This window comes from Neovison vison, chromosome 2 (genome assembly GCF_020171115.1).
Source record: "Neovison vison isolate M4711 chromosome 2, ASM_NN_V1, whole genome shotgun sequence".
Taxonomy (NCBI): domain Eukaryota; kingdom Metazoa; phylum Chordata; class Mammalia; order Carnivora; family Mustelidae; genus Neogale; species Neogale vison.
The window spans coordinates 118,178,726-118,186,856 of record NC_058092.1 but is presented as its reverse complement, the minus strand read 5'-3'; positions in this window follow the sequence as shown (position 1 = coordinate 118,186,856).

Genomic DNA, 8,131 nt, shown 5'->3' with positions numbered 1-8,131 from the left:
GGTTCACTCTAGAGATTCCTCATGAAATGTTCCACCACAGCAGGGTTTCAAAATCTGTATGGAATGGTTCGTCACTATGCCTGCCAGGCTTAGTTAGAATAGATGCTAAGAACACAAGTGTGCTTGCAGCTGCCTTCTTGCATCAAAGAAACCATCTCAAATCCGTTGAACTGAAATCCATCAGCCATGTGGACTGGCACCCGCTGCCACCACCACCAGGTATTTCTGTGTTTCACAATGGGTCCCGTCAAGCTCTGAATCTATTTAGTTTGCAATCAGGTTTGGAGGCTGGCAGTGTTTTCTTATTGGGAAAATCCTATCAGAACTATAGCCCCAATTGTCCCAGAATCCTCTAGAAGCTGCTTGTTGGAGGGCTGACCCTTTGGGTCAGTAGCATAGTCGCTGGTTAGGAGTGAAACAAGTTCAACCTTCAAGGTATAGGTTACATTCATATTGGGTGGTGATTTGTTATTGGTTTTTTTTATTTCCTTTTTTTTTTTTTTGAGTTCCAGGGTCCATGGGAGGCATGACTTAGAAAGGAAAGACCAGAAGCTTATTTCAGCCAAATAGAGTTGTGAAAAAAGGGAGAAATACTAACAGAGTCACTCACGTAGAATAGAAAAGACATTGAGAAGGTAGAGTACGTGCACATCTCCTATGGGAGTTCTGTGTCATGGAAGTTATGGGGTAGATTAATGAGAATGCATGTCAAAGGTGAAAAAAAAAGATTCAAGGAGAAGTAAGGAACCCTAGGACGTTAATGCAAAATGCAGTTGAAATATTGTTTCTCAGATCTTCTGTTCGGGTTCTCGGAGCAGCAGGAAGAAGAAGCAAATGTTGATTGACCTCTGGGCCATCTCCTGGCCCACATCCTCCTGCTTGGGACTGGCATAGATAACATGGAACTCCCAGTAGCCAATTCACCATGCATGTATTATTTGAAGGTCTGCCAGCAGCAATGCTAAGTCTTTCACAAATTTCAGCATCCTGTGGTTTTGGCCTCTTTGAGCTTGTTCCCTCTGCTGGAAGGGAGGAGCATTCTTTCAGTTTTGTATGACATTGTGTCTTCCCGCTTATGGGTCCTGAAACCTCAGGTAAATGCTCTCTGTGTTTTTACAGGTGGTGCTTCAAGGATCAGGAGACTTGGCCTCCTTGGCAGCAAACAATGAGTCTGGCCTCTGCCTATTCAGTGCAGATTCAAGTGCAACACGTACAGGAGTGTGAACCCTGTCATCTCCATGGTGGGTGTGCATCACAGCAGTAAGTTGCCCTGGTTCTGAACCTTCTGCCTGGGTTGATGTTCACGGCTTGACTTGGGTGCCTCTTTTGCTGTCTTCTTTCTTCTGGAGGGAAAGGTACTCTCTTCTTTTAGATTAAATTGGAGATGTACCCTTAACCAGAATATCTAGAGTTTGTTGCTTGGGGAAAATTACTTAGTAGCACATATAGACAAGGTTCTGCAATTCCCTGCTCCAAACAAAACATCTGAAGTACAGGTTTCTTCTGTTAGTAGAATGCTGAGTTATTGCAGGGTTATGTTATAAATAGACATTCTCTCCAAAATAGTGTTTTCTGTCAACACATTCTTTTTAGGGCCAGAAAACTAGAGTAAAGCATATCGGGCATCTTTACAAACAGATCTCTGAGTGGAAGTGCTGGGATTTTTTTTTTTTTGGTTTGTTTGTTTTTTTTGTTTTTGTTTTTTTTTGTTTGCTTTGTTTTTGTTTTTGTTTTTTTTTTAGAGGGGGAGGTGCGAAAGAGAGAGAGGGAGACACTGGGCAGGCGCCACAAGCTTTGCAGAGAAAGACACAGGGCTTGATCTCACAACCCTGGGATCATCATCTTAGCCAAAATCAAGAGGGTCAGTAAGAAGGTCACTCACATAGAGTAGAGAAGACATGAGGAGGTAGAGTGTTTGCCCATCTCCTGTAGGAATTCCATATCACTGAAGATTCAGGGTAGATTAATGAGAACATATTTCTAATATGAAGATTCTAGGAGAAGTAAGCATTGCTAAGAGGTCATGTGAAATGCAGCTGTAATAGGATTTCTGCAAGTCTTCTCTTTGGTTCTGGGAGAAGCAAAAAGTTTATTTAGTCTCTTGTCACTAGTTGCCAATGGTGATTGATGTCTGGATCACCTCTTGTCCTACACACACCTCCTTTAGTCTGGCATAGACATCGTGGAACTTCTGGTAGCCAAGATTGGAAGGGGAGGTGTGAAGGGAGAGAGAGACCTTTACGCAGGCTCCATCTGAGGTGCAGAGCATGACACATGTGAGGGGCTCAATCTGACAACCCTGATATCAGGACCTAAGCCAAATTAGGAGTTTGTCCTTTAAATAAAAGAAACATACAGGCATTCCTGGATGTGCTTTGTGTTTATGGAAGGGAGCATACATATCCCTTCCTGTTCTAAATCTTCTAAATCAGGGACTGTTTCCATATCGGCAGTGGTTTTACACCTTCTCAGGCCAAGAAATAAGGAGCTATTCTTGGTGGTGGAGAAAAGCAGTTGGCTAACAAATTCTCATAGAGGGGGAGGAAGCCGTCACTGCATGAATCTGAAAAGTACAGTTTAATTCCTGTCCTGATACACACAATTCTTCAAAAACAGCACCACTGTAAAAGATGAAATTAATTTGCAAGTTCCTGGGCGGCACAGTTGGCTAAGCATCTGCCTTTGGCTGAGGTCAGGATCCCTGGATCCTGGAGGATCAGGCCCTGCATTGGACACCCTTCTCAATGTAAAGCCTGCTTCCTCTCCCTCTTCTCTGCTACCCAACCTGGACTATTCTTGCTCCCTCTCTAGCTCTCTCACTCTCAAATAAGTAAAGAAAATAGAAATATTTCTAATCATGTAATTAATTTATAAATCCTTTCCAATTTATGAGGATAATATTAGTAGAATTAAGGATACACGAGAGGTAGATCACAAACCATGTGTTTGTTGAGTCTTGTTGCCATTCATCATTGAAATCTACATACATTGATAGATTAATGTTTTCGTGAACATACGTCTATTACCTTGTGTTCTAAGATTCTAAGTTAACTCTTCAATTGATGTTATCATGGATCCCAGGCAGTGTATATATGTGTCAAGCTTCCTACCAAGAAACAGTACCAGTGTCAGTTGTGAGAGCTAGTAAAGGAAAAGTCCCCCCGATCTTATTTGGCACAGTGTGCATGGTTGTGAGACTCCTCCTTTACAGTGATACTAGCCTTTATGCAAGTACTGATGGATGGAAGCAGAATTGCTTTATTTCTAGCTATTGGTTGCTGAAATACTACATTCGGCATCCCTCAGAACATGACGCAGTTGTATGTGTTTGCAGTGAAAAATTGCCAGTGTCTGGGTTTGTATCTCATTTTCACCCTAAGAAATTCCTTGGGAGGTAGTTGTCCAGTGATTTTCTGATGTGAGTGTCCAGGAAAGAATTTCCCCCCTTCGCATTGGAATCAGTGTTTCCTCGGTGTGAGGGTGTCATAGTTGGCTAAGGAAGAAGGAATACCTGAGAACATTCCTTTCCTCATCACTCTGGAAGGATTTTCTTTTGTGTGAATGCTCCCAGGTCCTTCACGTGTTGGCTCCATGAGGAATGGGATTCCCACATGGATTTCATCAGCATTCAGCAACAGCAATGATATAGGGTATCCCAGGAGGTTCCTGCATCTTTGCTTCTGTATGAGGGATGACCCGCTCTCCGAGATGGTAGCAGGAGCTCAGGCCTGAGCCCTAGTTGAAGCTTCTTCCACCAATACACAGTGCTAGTCGTTCTCCCCGTGTGAGTTCTCTGGTGTTGGGAAAGTGACCACATCTGGCAGAAGGCTCTGCCTCTGTGATTGGAGACACAGGGTCTATACTCTCTGATTTCTGTGGTGGTGAGAAAGGTGGACAATTCGGGTACAGGCAGGACCCCATTAATGACAGACACAGGTTTCCCTGGTCTGAGTTGTCTGTTGTCTCCAAATGTGAGAGCTGTATCTAACAGCTCTTCCACATTGACCACATTTGTCGGGGTTCCTACTGGTGTGGATCCTCAGATGCTGGCTAAGGGTATGGCTGTACTAAATGCTTTCCCTTGAAGATGGATTCAACCAATTTCTTTCTGTGGCAACGTGCCCATGGCCTCGAAGGGATGCATGTTGCTGTGAGCTCTGGTACAGCAATGCCACCACATGGCTTCTAACCCATGCGAGATCATGGGGAAAAATAAGAACAGAGCTCTCTGAGTGAAGTGTCTCCCACCCTTGTTACATCCCTAAGGTACCTCTCCCATGGTTTTGCTGTGTGCAGAGGTGAGCCCTGGCCTAGAATTTTTCCCCTATGTGTATCATGTCTAATTTCCTCAGAAGGATGAGTTCTCTCATGTCTCCCGAGGTTAGACCCCGACCAAAGTCTCTCCCACACTGTTGTAATCCAGGATGAACGAGTTCTTATGTCATTTGAACTGGGGACACATGGCTGAAGGTTCTTCCATATTGTCTGTAAATACAAGTTTTCTCTTCCCAGGACATAACACACACGCAATGAGGTGAATTACATGATAAATCTCCCTCCTGTGCCCCAGCATTGGCCAGGTTTCTGTGCAGGGTGAACCCTCTGCTAAAGGCCAAAACAGGAAGGGATGTGGAAAGATTGTTCACTCATGTTCCTCCCTTCCTGACTCAACCTACGAATTCCAGCCCCTTCCTTAAGGAATTTTCTCTGTATCAACTTCTGCATGCCACTTGTAGTCGGGTGCCATGTTACTTTCCAGAATTCAGATAGATATTTCTATATGGTAGCCTCATGTCCATGTCAACTGCTGATTTAATTTTAGATTTGGAGTTTCCAAGACTATATTGGTGAGTCGTGTTCAAGACAGTGACTTATACAGAAACTCAGGCAATGGTTTGACTTGAGGTGCATTTCAGCCCAGAAATAAAACTATTCAGATTTCTGTGCTATGCTGGGTTCATGATGTAAGGCTGACTCTATCTGTGATGGGGTTGGGGTGGTCAGGCAAAAGGGAGGTTTTGCAAGAACGCTGCAGTAGGGCAGAGAACACACAGGATAAAGGAGGTTTTGCTCTTGTCAAATGAAGGTGTCTATTCCTTCTAGGAAGGCATTAATAGAAAGATAGTTAGGAGCTTCTGGAGGAACATTGCTTTCCTCCTCTCACAAGTCCTTCCCAAGGGACTGCAGGCTTGAATAGAAATTCCATTTTATTGATATTTCCTTCTGCCTCCACCTCCTTCAGTGTGATGGAAGGGAGGGGGATGTTAAGGCTTCAGGAAACGTAGTTACGGGTCTTTGAATGGTAGCTAGCCTCCTGTTAAGAAAGCTCTTTCTTGGGAATCACGAGGACTTTTATAAACTGAAGGAGACTCTGGTCTTGCAGAGTTTTGATCTCTATTTGTGGAGAATCTGTTTTTCCCTTTCCTTATTTTAGTGCAGTGAGAGCACCTGGTTATTGTCACTCATATCACATGTTGGGGGTGGGGGCTGTGTTGCATGCCAGCTCCTGCTTGGTGCTCAGCTGGCTTTCTCCTCCCTCCTTGCATGCCCTTGAACAGTTTCGACCCTTCTGTCATTAAGGTTGTTGAAGGAGGATGGTCTCATCTTCTGTAACTTCTTCCTGCTGAATAAAGAAATAGTTAAAGAGGAGAAAGGAGTTCAGGAAAATTGGAAGGGGAGGTGAACCATGAGAGACTACGGACTCTGAAAAACTATCTGAGGGTTTTGAAGGGGCTAGGTGTGGGAGGTTGGGGTACCAGGTGGTGGGTATTATAGAGGGCACGGACTGCATGGCGCACTGGGTGTGGTGCAAAAATAATGAATACTGGTATGCTGAATCTAAATAAAAAATAAAAAAAGAAATAGAGCTGTCCCTACCTGTGGGTCATCCTGGTCAGTTGGGGGGCCTGTCTGTCAGATTTGTGAAATGAAGAGGCCACTGAGTGCAGGGGAGAAGTTTTAACTGGATCTTGTTGAGTGGAAAGGACCATCTGTCCTCTGGAAGTTACTGCAGTGAAGGGTTCCTGGCACCACCTGCAGAGATGGAGGGGATGGGTGGGGAACAACACAACAGGGTTAGAAGAAGGAAGAGAAGGAAAATACCCATAAAGAGTCCTATGATAGTGGGAGAGAACACTCATCCAGGCCAAGAGCTGAGCCAATCCTTAAAGAGAGGGATACTTGGAAGTGCGGATTTGAGCAGTGGCATCTGTTAGGAATGGAGAAATCTCTTTGTGATAGTGGGGAATGTACACACATCATTCTCTCTTTAGATTGGCATAAGCTCCACCTTATGCAGCAGTTACAACATCTAAAGTCTTTGTGTTTTGTAGAACTGCTTCATGCATTGGGATCATTCCCTTATTTCATTGAAAAATCCTATTGGGGCTGACATGTAGGGCCTTGACTGTATACTCTGTAAGGAATTCCCCATGCCATACAACATCCTCCAGTCCCAAAAAGGGACAAAGGTGGATACTAGGTGACCATGTCAATGAAACAGAGCACACATGCACCATTGCTTTAAATGGGGAAGGTTGGCTGGGTCAGTGATGGTTTTCATAATGTGCCCATGCATCTAGGCCGACCCCAAGTGTCCAGTAGCCTCTGGAGCTTGGGGAATCCATGGGCACATGTTAGGGCTTCAAGGCCATTTGTCCCAGCTAGGGGCCCTTATCTAATCCTGAGTCTCCTTGAACTGCAGTCAGGCTTTCAAGGGCTCCTTGGGTTTGGAGGGTCATTCTTGGGATGTGCAATCATTTCAGGCCCATGTTGGGTTGGTGGGTTATGGCTTGGGAAGAAGAGCCTTTTCTGTCAATTGCTTCCTGGGCATTGACGATGAGGAAGGCCTGTTGGAGTCAGGATAAATACTTGTAAGATTTTTGCCAATTACAACCAACAGGTGGGCAGTAGGGTCTCCGATTTGGGGGCAGACATGTTTGCTGATATGCTTTGGCCTCAGCAGTCTAAGTTAAATTGATGACAGCATACCTTGGTTTTCTTAGCCCCTTTCCATGAAACTTTTTTCATTGCTAAAACACATGTCCTCTCCATTTTCGTGGGGCATCTTAAGTCTGGTCGACTTAAGAACCTTTCAAGAGTTATGAGCCATAGGTGTAGAGTGGTCCGGTCCAGGCCTAAGGGTGGCTGGGTTTAAAGTTGGGCTGGTTTCCGGTGTTAGTTCAGGCATATCTCAAAATGGAATCTGGTACTTGATAAATCAGCCTCCTATTATCGTTTGGTAGCCTTTATTCTCTGTGATGCTCTGGAGCTGATGCCCAGTCCTTAGAGTCAGGGGCCATCCCCATATAAATCAGGAGGTTCATTTTCCCAGGAGGGCAGTTGAATGCTTAGCTAAAGCCTTTATTTTCCATTGTACCTAAAGGGATGGCTTCTTGGATCTGTAGTACTGGGAGGAAGGAAACTATTCCAAGAAGCCCGTTTTATTTTGAGATCTCGCCTGAATATCCTCGCGAATAGTAGTCTCCAGTGAGTGGGAGAAAACTTGTCTGGCAGATAAGGGCCTTCCCAAGTGCACCCTCCACTCCAGTTACAGGGACAGCTGGGTACTTCATTGTTTCCATAAGCACCCAGAGAACCCTGTGGAGTGATGTATGTTCTCTTGCTTTGAAGGAATGAGTTCCTCATTCCAGCCCCATTCAATTGCCCAAGGTGCTAGTTGAGTTCTAAAGTCGTGGGGAAATCAATCTCATGTTCTAGTTGTCGAATTAGCCCTGAGTCCATGGGGTCCTGGTATCCCCACGGAATAAGAAGCAAGGGGATTGCCTGTCCATGAGCTAATGTGGAAATGTTTCTGAAGATGACCTCAAGTTGTCTAGCTCAGGTCAGCAACACATATGGAAAGGCCACCAGAGTTAGACTTGAACGTCCACAAAGGTGGGTTTTTGACGTCTACATTTCTTCTTCAAAAGATGCTCCTTTCCAGAGACAGCCTCCTCAGGGCTCATGTCCTTGGAAAGCAAGTCCTGATTTAACCCATGTGATGCAATTATTGACTTAAGCTTAGCAAGCCTAGTGAAAAATCATGGTGATTGCTTAGAATTTGCATCACTGGGACTTTGTTGAGGAATCTCTAATCATTGTCTCTCCAGACCAGAAGCCAAAGGAAGTG